The 16,405-nt window shown below is 41.6% G+C and overlaps 1 protein-coding gene and 1 pseudogene across 2 annotated transcripts in view; one reads left to right on the top strand and one right to left on the bottom strand.

Annotated features, from left to right (window-relative positions):
- The window catches only part of glra4a (glycine receptor, alpha 4a), a 91,033-nt gene that overhangs the window by 29,219 nt on the left and 45,409 nt on the right, over positions 1-16,405 (top strand). The gene's annotated exons all lie outside the window — the stretch shown is intronic.
- Positions 876-1,027, bottom strand: LOC148360144 (U2 spliceosomal RNA; annotated as a pseudogene).

Genomic DNA, 16,405 nt, shown 5'->3' with positions numbered 1-16,405 from the left:
CCAACATGCATAACCTTGCTTTCTCCTTAAGCTACCACAAGAAATTAATAGTTAGGTCAGGGTAGCAGAAGACCAACCGAAGGATAACGCCATATTCAAATGTGAAAACGCCATCCTATAAGTAGCTTAAGGTTCGCATGTGGCTAATCGATGTACAATATTGTGGCAGCTGGAAAATGGTCTGTGGGTAGGGGAGAACAGCACACATGCTGTCAGTGGATTTGATTCACCCTGAAACTGATGGAAGCGGACATATCCATCCACATCGATGTGGCTGCGTGTCGCAGAGGAGGGCATTAATCATCACAGTCAAGCAGTCTACTGATTCTAATTACATGTGCACTGTACATTGAGCGTAATCTACTTCTTGAGCCAGTGGGAGAGATTTCCCAACGGTCTTAAAACGAGAAAATGATGAGGGGGATTGATTTGGTGGGGTTTATACATAGCATAACATGTGGAGACATTCCTCCACAATCCTTATATGTTTGAGTAGAGTTGGGCGCCTAGCTGAAAAACAATACCGTAAATTCCGGACTATAGAGCGCACCTGATTATAAGCCGCACCCACCACTTTTTAGGTGATTTGCTAATTTTGTTCTTACACAAGCCGCACCCATGTATAAGCCGCGTGCTCCCGCATCTAAATTTGTGAGACAATCACATGTTTAACTCGGACCAGGCTGCAAAATCCACGATTGTAACTACAGGGGGTTTTGGGGTTTTTAAGGGTTATTGATCTATCTTCGTTATTCATTATCCATTATCCGTTATCGGTCAGTTCATAATACGCTACAAAGCCTAGGAGACGGGACACTTACTCTCAGCCAAAAGGCCAAGCTAAGGTCCTAGCCCTAAAGCCTTGCTGCGATCATTGCGAATGCACCGTTCCCGGAGGTACTGCAATACCGGGCCGATGCGTGGAGTGGACAGAGCAAGCTTTTATTCCATCTCCGAAATGCAAAAATGGCAAGAGGCCAAGCTAAGGACCTAGCATCAAAGCCTTGCCAAAGGCCAAGCTAAGGACCTAGCATCAAAGCCTTGCTATAAACTAAATTAAAGTCCACAGTCCAAAAATAGTACACAATTCGGAGACCCACAGTTGGCATCATAATCTGAAAATGATACCCGTAATTAACGTATGATGCTGACTTGTAAAGTCCAGGTCCCGTTGAAAGTAATCCAAGGAAACAAAATGTATATTTCCAAAGTTAAGGGTGGGAAAAATATATATCCACTATTGTCCGCTGCGACAACAGACAGATCTACCAATAACTCAGCTTTACCCCAATTCCCATCAGCCTGCGTTTGCTCCGCCCCTTCTTTTTGATTCGTCCGTAGAACACATAACAGAATAAATCTCTAAAATAAATACATTACAAAAATATACAGTTGCAAATACATATTATACATGGTTACACATATTTACGAAGAAAGACGGTACACCGAGAGAATTTTCAAAGCTTTAATAATAATAATATAACTTTCATCCCAAACCGTGCCTTTGAAAGGTACCAACACGCTAGTAGGATCACGCTCGCAATGTATCATACGTGCCTGTTAAAAATAAGCATCCCGTAATTTTGAAATTCACGGAAGATCGTTCTCAACTTCCTCCTCAAACTTATCCTCATCATCGGAACGTATCTTAACTTTACAGACTATGTATGCTTAAACCTAAAGGTTGCAGTCTTTCTTGGCCCACACATTCTACTGGTCTTAATCTTACCTTTCAAACTCCAGCGCCGCTTTTGGCCATTACAAAAATTCCATAAATTGGCCGCTTCTCTGAATAAGCCGCAGGGCTGAACATTTGGGAAAAAAGTAGCGGCTTATAGTCCGGAATATACGGTAGTTATAACAGTTACTAGTTATTTCATTTAATAAGTGATTACATAACCCCCGCGATTACTGACACATTACTCTGAAAGTAACTATCTAGTTATAAATTACCGTATATATTCAGGCTGACCCCCTAGAACTGCTCTAGAATAGCCACATAATAAAATAAATGAAAGAAAATTTGTACTCAAACCTGTGGAAACAGTGAACTCTTCATATTCCTTATCTTGTGCAATCTTGAGAGCTTGCAACCAAACACTAAGCCGAGCTGAGACACTCCTTAACCGTTATGTCCCGACTTTGTCACGGTTGCCTTGGCGCCCAATTGGCCCCGCCCATGTGGGGCCAGCTGCGGCCCGTTGACAGATTGGGTTCCCTTCTATTTAAGCTCACTGCTCTCACTCACCCTTTGTCAGTTCGTCAACGAACCTCTGCACCCGCTAGACGTGGGTTTTGACTCCGTCCGGTTTCCCGTTTGTGTAACCTGTCTGGTATGTATCCCGTCTGTTTCGTCCTGTTTTGATTTCGGTCTCCGGTCTCCAGTGTCTTGTATCTTGTCCGTCATTCTCATCCTGTCTGTTATCTGTCTCCAGTCTCTTATATCTGTTATCAATCCTTTCAGTCCCGTTCTGTCTGGTATCGACATCATCTGTCCGGTATCGGCTCGTGTAATTGGTATCAATCTCCTTGGTCTCTTGCTTTCTGTTGTTTCACGCCAGACTTCTGTATTTCTTCTTTCGCCCAGTGATCGCCAAATCACTGGTGTTTTGTGTTAACGTGCATGACTGCCCCATTTCCCGTAAAATAAAAGCGAGAAACCTCACGCATTTGGGTTCTCATCTTGTACCGGTTCATGACAGACTTCAAACAACTTGAACATTTCCGTCCCCATTTCTGGGTACTGCCCATGATGTTTTTTTTTCTCTCCGGGTCTTGTGGAATGCAAAAATTACTTTACAAAAAAATATTAAAATTCATCACACTTTTTCTGTAAATCGATAGTTACATTTGACGTATTGATTTTGTTACAAGCCTCGACTGCTTCCTACACTATGCTTACTATCCGCTACTGGTGACACACAACCAAATATACGCTTCTTAACTGACCACCTGATGCAGTATTTTATTTTATAGTTGTATAATGAAATGAATGCCTTTATTGTTATTTGACAAGTATAACGAAATTTGAGCTCCACCACAAGTGCACCCATAAATAGGAATGAGAAAATATGTACAATAAAAAATAATAAAATAAGGTAAGAAAATGTGTGGAATAAAACCAGTATTGAGCTACTGTCGGCTTGATTCCGGTTCATTTTTTTAGTGCGAACTGGAGTTGAGAATGGTGACAGCTCTTGGGAAGAAGCTGTCTCTAAGTCTATTTGTTTTGACTAGTATGGCACTGTAGCGCCTACCAGAGGACAGCAGGTTGAAAAAATATGGCTTAGATGCAAGTATGAATGGTAGGTAGAATATCAGAATAACAGTTGGGAGCAATTCAGCGTCCTCGTGCTCTGTGCTAAGGACAGCACCACAGTAAATGTATTCAGTTCTATTTTGTAGCCAAATATAAACAGGCCCACTCAATTTAAGCTCTACTAGCTGACTGAGGGTTTGACATGATATCATGCGGGAAAGAAAAGTAGTAGGTGATCAGTGGACGTTATAACTCTTGATTTGCTTTTACAAGTAGCGGAATAATTCACCAATCTGTATCGTCAGTTAAATTACCAAATTGTATGAATAACACGTTACACTATTTGTTACCCGGAAACGTATTTGCGTTCCAGGAAGGCGATCCTTTGTAACCTTTTAGTCCCAACACAGTCTATGAGCAGAAACTCATCTGGATGAGACCTGAAGAACAGATACAGTACTTCTTTATTTTGGCATGCAATCAGCTCTATTACCTATTGTGTCATGGCTTTATTATCTCCATAGGGTTGGTTATTTTTTGGATTCGTCCTTGCTCCAATTATCCTAAAAGTTTTTATTTTTTAATGTGGCTGCATAAGGCAATTCAAGGACAAAATAATGGTTATTAATGGTTTTTGTTCAAACTTGGATCATTTAAAAGGTTGCATTTAATGACACATTTTATCAAATGGGATTATGATCTTTACAATATATGACGGATGATTCTTTTTTCACATGTGCAAGTACTCTACTAAACCTAACTAAACTTGGGAGACGTTTGAGCTCTTGGGTGCACTTGTATTACACGCAAAGTAATGAGAGTGACGTGTTGCTTTGAACAGCATCTTGGGATCACTATGTGTGCATATAAGATTCATATCAGCAACTGGAACTGATTTATAGAAGCGTACACCAGCAAATCTCGGGTGAATCCCTGACTTTGCTGAACGTGCAGTTGCAAGTAGATATAAGCTGTAGTCTTGGGTCAAAGAATATTGATTTATGTGTCTGAGTTTAGAGTCGGGGTGGTTGGATTGATCCAAATATCGATATTAGGCAAGTATTTGCTTTGGATTGATGTTATTGTCCTGGGATTGATATTTTACCGTGCCACCAATTTTTTCAGCGCTCCGCTTCTATATGTAGATAGTCCTCTCTCTCACCCAGGGCCATCAGCCAATCTCAAAGTGTGAGTCTGTTTGTGTGATTGACAGGCACACTTTTAGCACCTCTCCCTACCTGGCATGCTGCTGCATCCTGCCTGACAGGCAGAAGAGAAAGACAAGTATGTATGTGCACCCTTATCAGAAGCTATGACAGAGGCAAACGGGAAGCATAGCATAGTCTGGACTTTTTTTTCAACAACTGAAAAGAACAATAAACAAGGGTCATTTGTGTGGTAAAGTGATCTACTACTGCAGGAGTCGGCAACCTATGACACGCGTGCCAGCAGTTGCACGCGAGGGGTTAACCAGTGACACGCGAGCGCACGGCAAAATAATTATGATTATTTTTTTGAAATGCGCATTTTTACCTAAAATTTAGACATTTTCAGTTGCGCGCCATGTTTATGGTAGTGCCCCTTCTCTTCGGCTTCATGTGTGAGTGTGTGTTTGTGCGGCGCCTCGCAGAAGAGAGCCCCGTGTTTTAACCCAGCCAACGAAAGACTCGCACGCGATAAATGAATGAATCATGACGGCTCCTCTAGCGAAAACATCTCGTTCTTTCCAGCCAGCGTGGACAGACGAATGGGGCTTTGTGCAAAAAATGACCGTGCTGTTTGTGCATTATGTCTCGAGCGTTGTACCTCGCACAGCAAGTGTTAAACGTCCTTACGAAACAAAACATGAACATGAATTCAAGGATGAGTCTGACAAGACGGATACATTAAAACGCGTTGTGTCCAGGTACGCCCAATAAACACAGAACCTGAAAACCTTTGTCACCGCTAAAAACACCACCACTAAAGCAAGTTATCACATTGCTCACTGCACAGCAAAGCACAGAAAACCATTTACTGATGGCGAATATTTTTAAGAAGGGTACGTGTATTTGTGTGTGTGCACACGTATGCCTTCTGCTTTGCTGCTGTTATTTTAAGTTATTATATTTTCTGCAGCAAGATATAATTGATGAATGGTATGGTAGCTGTCCATAGCACTTGTTTTTTGATTGTAGTTCATTGTTAATGAAGAATGGTTGATTCTGGTTCATTCTTGTGTTAAAAAGTTGAAGTCATGGATGTTACGGGGCTTTCCACTTATTTTTCACATTCTATTTTTAGTTGATTGGTGAACAAGAATAGTGAAAGATAAATTGGTGAGTTTTCACCCAGATTTCAATGTATATCCATGTTGTATATTTGGACTGGTGTAAAATTACAGCTCTGTTGGATATAAAACACACTGAAAAAACACACTGGCACACTGATTTACAGGGAAATTTGAAAGTGGCACTCCGCACCAAAAAGGTTGCTGACCCCTGTACTACTGTGACACATACAAACATTCACCCTATTGAAAGCTGCAACCGAAAATTTATTAACATGTTACTGTTCCCGAACAAAAACCTGTAAATCCGTTGTCACTATGGCGAGAGCCAAAAGGACTTGTCTATTAGGTTGCTGATATTTTGGGGTTTTACTCGCATGACTTTTACTCTGTGATAGCTGATGTAATAAAAATATTTCATTTTTTATACTTTTTAAGGTTTTACCGTTACAGTAGTTACACTTTGACTTTTTTTTCTAAATAAGTACGGAATTGATTTAAAAAAGTAACATTTTTAGTGCCTAAAATCTTTGAGCCGTGTTTATCGTTAAGATAAACTTCAATTACTCAAGGATCATGATATTTCCAAGCAAAAAGTATTGGTATCCATCGATACTACCATGTATGTACTTGTACTAGATCGGCACTAAAATTCCCACTATCGTCCATCCCTAACACCGTAATTGGATTATTTTAGTACCTAGTATTCCCACACAACATCATAAAACAAACTGGTGATTAGAAGCAGCCAGGCATTTTTCTAATGAAGCAGATGTTTTTCCCTGGTCCCTCAGATGGTACGTGATAGCTGTCCTCTGCTGTCAACTAAGCCCCTCCTTCTTGTTTCTCGATATCTTACAATCTCTTTTTGGCTCAAACTGACAGGAGGCAGTCTGCGCTGATATCAGATGGTTGGCCTTGGAGAAATGTGGTCTGAATACAGAAACGTGTAAAAACATCCAGGGATCACTTTATGTCTGAAAAGGCCCAATGTAAGATTCATCTCCCGTCGGCTTGTCCGCAAGTGTATCACAAACATTGCTTACGGGTGAATGGTAAAACTCTGGATGAGAAACGTCAGTACGCTATTTTTAGTTTTAATGGATGTATGATGGTATGTTGTTCGGAGTACTTTGGTTCAAATGTCAAGTTGCCCGTAACTGAGCTCCCTCTCCACGTGCATAGATCCCAGTAGAGCATGGAGTCATATCTAATTCTAGCATAGTCCTAAACCATTGCAAAGGAAACTACAAACAAATATACTTCTCCCAAGCTGTTTGTAATCTTACTCAAACTTTAGGATTCCTAATCTCCGTTATGTCAGCAGTTTTGAAGGTTAAGAACACACAGTAAGGCATTAATCCGAGTTTAGTACCGACCAGAGCAAGGCACAAGTGCCAAAGATCAAGTTCAAAGACTGCCCGTCAAGTCCAAGTTTTTAGCTTCCAAGTCAAATTTCCTGGCAACGTGTCCAAGTTTAGAATCTGGGTGCGCTTTCAAACGCTAGCATGCTTTTGCATCACTGATTGGGTCTCTACACACTTTGCATTTTGCAAGGTTTTTGTTGCTTCGTTAGCTGGATAAGAGAAATAATTGAACTTCAAAAGTTATAACAAAAGAGTATTAAACACTGGTGTTTGTTTGTGTTGTTGTTGTCATCAGGTTCATTAGCTCTTTTTCCACTTCAGAAATTTGAAGGAGAGTATTTGCCCATAAAAAATCCTGGGAAAGACACACCCAGGCGCCTTTGGAGTACCACCTATACAAAGGGTATTCTGTTGAGCACCGTGAACCGTTCAGAGTTGCACTGATCAAAGCTAATTGATTTGTCGACTTTGGGGGCGTGTTGCTACGCCTAGAAAGTGCTGGGAAAGATTTTGTTCACTTTTTACCTGTGTTTTCACCGACACTGGTTTTTATATTGGCAAGGAGTATAAAACTCATAAAAAGTGGATGCTCAAGTAAGTGCACATTCTTCTTTTGCATATTGCTTTGGGTCTGCAACGAGGATCAGTAAAGTGTACCAGTAAACTATGAGAAAGTTTTATACTTTTTTAACACTTTTTCATCTCTCAATTGGTTTAAATAATCTATTCTGAAGTACAAGACTCAATCTACATGTAAACGTGGAATTTGCATATGGAACTTCAGGTTTACGCTAAAGCAGTTCTAGGACAAATGTTTATGGACTACTAGGTGGAGAGGAGATTAATAATGGTTTAAGACCTTAATATTTAGTCTCAGTGTAAATAAGACACTGAGTAGTGATAGAGCACAACAAAAGGACAAGCAGAGGGACTGAGACAGAGATTTAGAGAGAGAAACCACTGATGAGCATGATCCTGGGCCACTCGCACGCTTACTAAGATAGACTATCAGAGTAGCAAACAAGAATGACCGCTAGCAACACCACAGAGACATGTATTGTTTACGAATCCTAAAGGGAAAGTCCAAAACCAAATTGTTGAGTCTTAATTGGATTGGCACAAGTTGGATTAAAAAGTCTTAAAAAAGCAATCCCATAAGTGCTAGTTGAGAGTCCAAATTTGGTCCCCCTTAAATGTCTTAGGTAAACAAAAAATTTTCAAATGTAAATTCCAGGGTGGCTGAGTGGTTAGCGCATCCGCAGCACAGTTCTGAGGTCATGGGATCACATCCAGCTACCAGCCTTCCTGTGCGGAGTTTGCATGTTCTCCCCGTTCTTGCGTGGGCTTCCTCCGGGCACTCCGGTTTCCTCCCACATTCCAAAAACATGCATGTCAGATTACCGTATTTTCCGCACTATAAGACGCACCTAAAAGCCTTTATTTTTTTCAAAAGCTGACCATGAGCCTTATAATACAGTGCGCCTTATTTGTGGATCAATATTAAGTCGCAAAGTCTTGCAACTAATCCAAGCAGCCGCCGACCAGATTTTCCCCCAAACGCGAGTAGTCCGCGGTTTCATTGGCTAACCAATGTGTCAATCATCATTTAAATCGATCACTATTGGCTAAAGTTATTCGGAGGTAAAGGGGGGGGATCCTTTTTATCATTTACAGGCTTGTATAGGCTAAGGGGAAAAACAAAGCCTGCAATTGGCCAAAAAAAACCAAGACATTATGAAAGGATTTCTTGTAAAAAGATTGATAACTGAACAGCTCTTTCCCTCGTGAGATTGTCACGCAGCAATTGAGTGAATGTTTGAATCATCTTTTTGGGTTCAGTTCTAAGCAAGTAGCGTCACGGTGGCCCGGCGGGTAAAAGCAGTAAATCACCGAGAGACGGATATTGGCTTTCACACGAATGCATCTAAGAAGTTGCCAGGCAGAGAAAAACCCGTAGAAGCTCAGTTAGGGCTGTGCTGGAAAACCCTGAGGTGGCAGTCGGCTTAGAGAGTAAGAAACAAGCAGTTGAGGCCATAAATCTATCCTCGGCCTCGGCTTTCATTACACGCTTTTGGTTACTGGGCCCGGAAACATTACCTATACTAGTCAGATGTCGATCCCTCAAAAGCTTCACATACGTTTTAGTATGCTTGTCACGGAATTGCTATTTTCTCTGGGTTAACTTGCATTGATTTAAATTGCAAAACCCCGAACTCTTAGAGACAGCTTAATAAACACATTGGGTTCTGCAACGAAACACAATCATCCAAATTGGTAAAGCGAACAATAGAAATAATTTATGGAAAGAGGTCTAACAGCTAGGCCAGTAAACATTTTTTTATCCGGAGAATGCTCCCGGTGCCACTGCTGAAACTACTTAATCGCCCCACTATTTCTTCCTCTATTTCACCCTTTTAACTTAAATCGCTACCATTTTCGTTCACCCGTCATTTCCGTTGACTGGTTGCAGCCATTTACGTTCAATCACCTCCAGGACCTCCCATTTGCTTAAGTCTTTCCACACTCAATTTGTCTTTCCCCCTCATGAAAAAGACCACAATGCTTCAAGCAAAATAACATTGGATCGTGCATCTGGTTTAGCTGAAAAATATGTTAGCTTGTAATATCTCCTTTAAAAAGAATGAATGTAAAATATCTGCCCAGTATGCTTGTGTCGATGAAGTGACTTGTAAAATAAAATTGTTTATTGTAAGGCTTATCCTTTATAGCAGTCTGCAAAATTATCCTTCTGTTTTTCCCTAGCACTCACTGTAAATCTGGCCATTTTTGTTGAGCTATGGATACCTTAGCTCATATTAACACAAAAGTCTATGCCTACTGATCAATTTATGTATATCTTTATAGTACATTGTTTACCCCTTATGTTAGGAGTTACTGAGAAATAATCACTAGAGGCTGTTTGTCATCCACCCTCCTCCCGTCCGACTGCCAGTGAGGAATATGTTTTTATTCCAGAACACCAGGCTTAGTAAGTTTGAGGTAACCCTACAAGCAGGGTTAATACAGGTGCTTTAAATGAATGAAAATGCTTGGATTTTATTATTGTGTCTTGAATTTTGGCTGGAATGCTTGTAGTGGCCTGATATTGTTTCCATGTTTCTGAACAATTCTGCTTTAAAATGCTCTCTGGTGTCAGGACCAGAACAGAAACAGGACGCAATTTTGTTATGTTTCTCACAAGTTTTATGAAAGGAAAGAGGAAGGGCTGCGCCCACGATCCAGTGTTCGCTAGGCACGAGAAGCAAGTCGCTCTCGTACTCGGATTGTGATCCGAACACGGGAGTGGCTCTTCTGTAGCGAGCGATGGCGGTGTCAAGAACGGATAAACAGGTCGATAGCCGGGACAGGAGAGCAAAAACGTGGTCGGGGTCAGAAACGGGTCGTAAGCCGGGACGGCAAAGAAGCAGGCACAGCTGAGTCACATCAGTAATCCTGACACTGGTAGTTTTGTCTTGTCATTGCACTTCTTCTTCCCTCATGTTCAACAGCAGTTTATTGTGCCGTGTAACCGAAAACGAGTGCTAAAAAGGAAGATGACAAACGACAGAGACTTAAAGTGACCAAACCACAATATTTTACTTTCTACTTTGGCCCAGCCTTTTGCACAACAAGAACAAAAGGAAAATAGAAGAGGGGAATAAAGTAAATACAAAAAAAACATAAAGAAGACAAATACAAAAAGAAAGAAAAAGATGGAAAAATGAAAAACAAAAAAGGGAAAAATATGAAAAAGACTGAAAAGAAAAAGAACAAAGCCAGCTACCTGTAAGCAAGACGGCCGACAATTATGTCAGCGCCAAGTGAGGCTAATGTTATGTAAAATAAATGTGATTTTTTTTCGGCCTAATGAGTATTTTAAAACATGGATGCTTATTTCAGTGTTAATGTATTTTTCCTTTTTTTAATCAGTAATAGTTTTTTTAATTATATTACTCCCATAAGAAGGCGCTTAATAGTACACAACGTGTCACGGTTGCCATGGCTCCCAATTGGCTGCGCCCGTGTGGCACCAGCTGCGGCTTGTTGACAGATTGGTTTCCTGCTATTTAAACCCAGTCCTGTCACTCTCCCTGTGTCAGTCCATCAACAAACTTCTGCCCCGCAAGACGTGGGTTTGGACTCGGTCCTGTTCCTGTTGGTATTTCCTGTCCGGTATTGTTCCCGTTTATTTTGTCCTGTTTAATTTCGGTTTCCAGTTTTGTTTCCTCCTATTTTTGTCCTGTTTATTATTTTCTCCAGTTTTCGTTCCCGTCTAGTTTCTCCTGTTTCGATATCATGATTCATTATCTATCCTGTCTGTCCTGTCCGGTATCGACCCCATCTGTCTGATATCAACTCGGGCAATTGGAATCGATGTCGTCGGTCTCTGGCTTCCTGTGTTTCCATGCTAGACGGCTGCCTAACGTGCATGACTCCCTTAAAATAAAAGGCTTGTGTGAGAACGTCATGCGTTTGGGTCCTGATCTTGTTTTGGTTCCTGACACACGGTCTCTTTAGACTTTTAAACTCTGCAAAATACATAATTCACACCGGATTGATCCTTGGGATTGGCAGAATGTGAAAATTGGCTTTTTTATATCTTTGAGAAGTACATGAATCAGGATCATTGAGAAGAATCTGTCTGAGATGATTTTAGATGACTGATCTTGAATTGTTTGTTTGGAATAACACCCAAAGGTAGTGGGCATCAGGGCGACCTGTGAACAAGCTTCCATAGTTGTCATGAACAACAAGGTTTAGTTCTGTCGAGAGCAACGGACTCATTGTTAGCGGCGATTGCCTGCGAAGACAAACGAGCGAGGCTAAATTGCATGGTATTTCAAATCCCTTTCCCCATCAAGCCTATTGATCATGGAGGAGGCAGTGGTAGCTAATAGGTCATTACACACAGCGACGGCGTGAAGAGAGGGGCTGCACGAATCATTGAAGCCAAAATAATGAAACATTACGGCGCAGTCATAAAACACCCTGTACTCGGATGCGTAAATAAAGCCCGCAAGTCAATCTTTGAGCCGTGGCGAAAAGTCGAACCTCCCTGCGATGCAGAAGTCAAGGCCAATTTGGCGAGCGGCAAACTGGAGCGATGTGCTGCAACATGGAGAAAGTCCAATTTTCTGTGTCTCCATTAAGGTAATAGCACTAAAAGTTAGCACGCGCTTGCGCGGGTGTCTAATTGCTCAGAACGCTTCCGAGTCGGGAGCCCAAGCGCAGCTCCGCGGTGTGCTTTCCTGATTAGCAGTCTCGTTAATGAAAAGGCAATTAGGAGAATATGCTCACTTGATGGGCTTAAGGACGACCCATCTGATTTGATGGCAACTTTGATCGCTCGCTGGCTAATCAGACGATCCTCCACGGAGGCTTCGTATCGGCATCAATTGACTTTTGCAAAGAAAATGTGCCTACCTTATTTACAATCAGGGTTGGGTAGGGTTACTTTAACTGGATTACTTTCAATTACTTTTGGATTACTCCAATACCAAATATGCTAATAAAAGACAAAAGAAACTAAACACGAATAAAATGATGACTCACAACACGTGGTAAGCTTTCTCTCCTGGCTTTGATCTCTTTGATCTCCGGCAAAACGAACATAAAATGCGACGGGAACAAAATTAAAATAAATCCAAACAGCTTACCAACATCATTTTGCCGTTCAATGGATTCCGTTACTCCCCAAGCCTGCACAAAATGTAGTCATTTTATTTATATTTAGTTTCTTTTGTCTTTTATTAGCATATTTGGTATTGGAGTAATTCAAAAGTAATTGAAAGTAATCCAGTTAAAGTAACCCTACCCAACCCTGTTTACAATACTGTGTTCAAGATGAGCTAAATAACAGGAATCAAACAGGCGGCCCGCGGGCCAGCTCAGGCCCATTAAGGGATTGAATTCGGCCCGCGAGACAACACTCAAAGAAGCACAAGAGAAAAATGAGTTGCAGGTTGAAATATGTAAACTACATGTTGCCAAAGCCAGGTGCCTCGCTCTTTGTCTCTTTCTCTGTATATTTCTAACTTCTTTTGCTCTAACTTCCTTTTTTCCTTTTCTCTCTTTTCTCTTTCTCTCTTCCTACCCTTCGCGCTTTCTTTTCTCTTTTCTCTCCTTCTGTCTTTCTATTCCTCTTTGGATTTCTTTCTTCCGCTCTTTCTTTCCCCGTCTCTCAGGACTTCTCTTTTTATCTCTTTTATTTCTCACGCTCTCTCCCTCTCTCTCTTTGTCCCACCCTCTCTCCTTTTTCCTCCCTTCCTTCTCTTATTTCTTTATCTCTTTTTATTTCTTTTAAATCTACTAGTCCGGCCCCTGACAGAATATTTGTTCTATCGTGTGGCCCCCGAGTTACAATGAGTTTGACACCCCTGAGCTAAATCCTCAATCTGAGCCCCTTGTTGGGCCATCAATACATTTAAGTGAATACTCTGGACTTGATGGCCACAGTCATTTGTTTGTGCAGCTTTGTGACCGCCAGTCAAAAGAAAAACTGCACTCGAGAGCAAAGTGGATATACTTTATAGCTCTGTGTTGGCGCGGGCCAAGAGACCGTCTGTAATCAATGTCTTCCTGCAAATCCGCTTGGCTAACCATCAATCCTATTCTGTCTATGTTCCTGTTGACTACTGATTGTCTCTACAAGGGATCGTTAGAGAAAAAGATGGAAAGTTGGGCCTGAATCCGCTTTCAAATGCTGTACTTTTAGGGGAGGATTTTGTCGAGTCAAGTCAAGTCATGTTTATTTGTGACGCCCTTAATCACTAAGAGTCTCAAGGGGCTGGACAGATCAAAGATTATTGCAAACTACAGACTATTATGACACCATCCCCTCATCTAAAACCTACATGAGGGCAAATTATACACATATTATGAACGTAAAACATAGGTTACTCATATTCTATAGCACATGTGTCAAACAGGCGGCCCGCGGGCTAGATCAGGCCCGCTATGGGATTTAAACCGAGAGACAACACTCGAGAAAAACAAGCTGCAGGTTGAAATATGTCAACTTGATGTTGCCAAAGCCAGGTTCCTCTCACAAAGACACTGTACTTGTATTTATTTCTCTCTCTCTCTCTCTCTCTCTCTCTCTCTCTCTTTCTCTCTTTTCCACCCCTTTTTTCCCACTCTCTGTCTCTGTCTCTTTCACTCCCTGTGTCTCTTTTCCTCTTCCATTGTTGCTCTTTGTCTCTTTCTCTGTGTCTTTTTAACTTCATTTGCTCTAAGTTCTTGTTTTCCTTTTCTCTGTTTTCTCTTTCTCTCTTTCTACCCTTCGCGCTTTCTTTTCTCTTTTCTCTCCTTCTGTCTTTCTATTTCTCTTTGGATTTATTTCTTCCTCTCCCTTTCTTTTCCCCCTCTCTCACCACTTTTTATCTTTTGTTTCTTACGCTCTCTCCCTCTCTCTTTTCTTTCTTTGTCCCGCCCTCTCTCCTTTTCCCTCCCTCTTTCTCTTATTTCTTTACCTCTTTTTTTCTTCCTCTTGAATCCACTAGTCCGGCCCCCGACAGAACGTTTGTTCTATCGTGTGGCCCCCGAGTTCAAATGAGTTTGACACCCCTGTTCTATAGAGTAGAAGTGTCTTTTAAGTTTAGATTTAAACATTTCCACTGAGGTTGCAAATCGAATCTCAGGGGTAAGAGCATTCCACAGCACCGGGGCCCGGATGGAGAACGCTCTCCAACCTGCCGATCTCTTCTTGGCTCTTTGGATCACTAATAGACCAGCGTTCTCAGAGCTAAGGCTCTTATAGTCCTATAATGGTCCGACCACAATGGGATTGTTAGGGTCTTGTGCGCCTCCTTCCACCAGGGGGCGCCGAGTGGGTTTGGAACTGGGCACAGGTGTGTCGAACATCCACATCTGTCCCTCATTGTCCTCACCCTTTTGAGGATATTTTGGCTCATTTGTATTTTACTGATATGAGAGGTTTGTTTTTCTTGTTCGGAGATTTTTTTTTTTAGTGGTTCAGTGCCCACTTGTTAGTCTGTTACTTTGTTCCTTGCATTTTCCATTTACAGTATCTGTATTTGTTTTTTGTTCGGACTTAATCAAGTTGCCATCCTTCTTTTTTGAGCACCCTGCCTCCAGTTATTGCTTCCCCCACATGGGTCCATCCTCCAAAAACTATAACAAGGATAACTTACCAAAGTTCACTAGAAATGATTATGATAAATTACAAAACGTCAAAATCAACAAACTAACCAAAGTTATAATTAAAACCTAAGAAGCCGTGTCGTAATATTAGAAAATGTCAGTGCCTATATTTAGTCATGATTGCATAATTCCTACATTAATAATTTCCATTTTTAGTCGAAATTTTTCAACTTCACTTTTGTTTTACTTGGTAGCCTTAAGTGTGCTTTAGCCTCATTTTAGGCCTATTCCCTTACTTCTTTGAGTGGATTACTCAATGACAGACAGAAATGATTGGTTTCAGGCCATGAGGGGATGTGATCATCTCAAGTCCTAAATGCCAGAGTCAGAGCTCATGTCAAGCAAACAGTTGATTTCCTCAGGCAAAGGTTGAGCGGCTTGAGCAAGACTTCTCCCAAAGGTGACAGGCAGTTGTCAGTAGGACTGTTATCTAACTGTGGGATCGCTTCAATGCTTAACTTTGTAATTGATTTACAATCAGCTTATGGACCGCTAAGATTGATGGTAAATAAAAGGGTTGAAGGAACTGCTCATGCTTTTCAGGCTTCATTTTGAAAACCTGCCTCTTCGCTACCTGGAATTAAACAAACACACAGAAGGAGAAATAAATGATGTACAACAGTTGTTGCTATAACAGGAAAGCATAACCTTCCCGAAATTATTTTTTCCCATAAAATTACAGAGAAATTACAAAGAAAAATGTAAAAATTATTAAATGTCTTGCATAACGTATGTCACGACCAGCACACAGGGTAGTCCCAATCGCAAAACGTTTTCTCACAATTTTATTGAAAGAAAGAGGAAGGGCAGAGCCCGCGATCCGATGCTCACTGGAGGAAAGTCGCTCTCGTACTCGGATTGTGATCCGAACACGGAAGTGGATCTTCCGTAGCGAGCGATGGCGGTGTCAGGGACGGAAAAACTGGTCTCTAGCCGGGACAGGGAGCGCAAGGTGTGGTCGGGGTCAGAAACGAGTCGTAGGCCAGAACGGGAGAGTAGACGTAGTCGGGGACAAAAAAAAGGTCGTAATCCGGGACGGGAGAGAAGACGTGATCAGGATCTTAACAAGTCGTAGCCGGAGACAGACGGGAGCAAAAACGGGACAGGTGGGAGTCAGGGTCGAAAAAGGCTCGCCAAGTACACAATGTGGTTCGCAGACGGACTGACAAAAAGGGACAGAGAGGACTGGGTTCAAATACTGACAGGGAGCCAATCAGAACCCGCGGCGGTTAGCGCCAAATGAGCGGGCACAGCTGATTCAAATCTGTAATCATGACAACGTAATGCATGACCGTGTTTTAAAGTTTCTTTTACGGATTTAAGAGACTATTTTCCGTGCAAAAGGCA

The sequence above is a fragment of the Urocampus carinirostris genome, chromosome 9 (genome assembly GCF_059441175.1).
Source record: "Urocampus carinirostris isolate Australia breed hairy pipefish chromosome 9, RoL_Ucar_1.0, whole genome shotgun sequence".
NCBI lineage: Eukaryota > Metazoa > Chordata > Actinopteri > Syngnathiformes > Syngnathidae > Urocampus > Urocampus carinirostris.
Note: the sequence above shows the minus strand (reverse complement) of the source record. Positions and strands in the feature narration are given on the sequence as shown.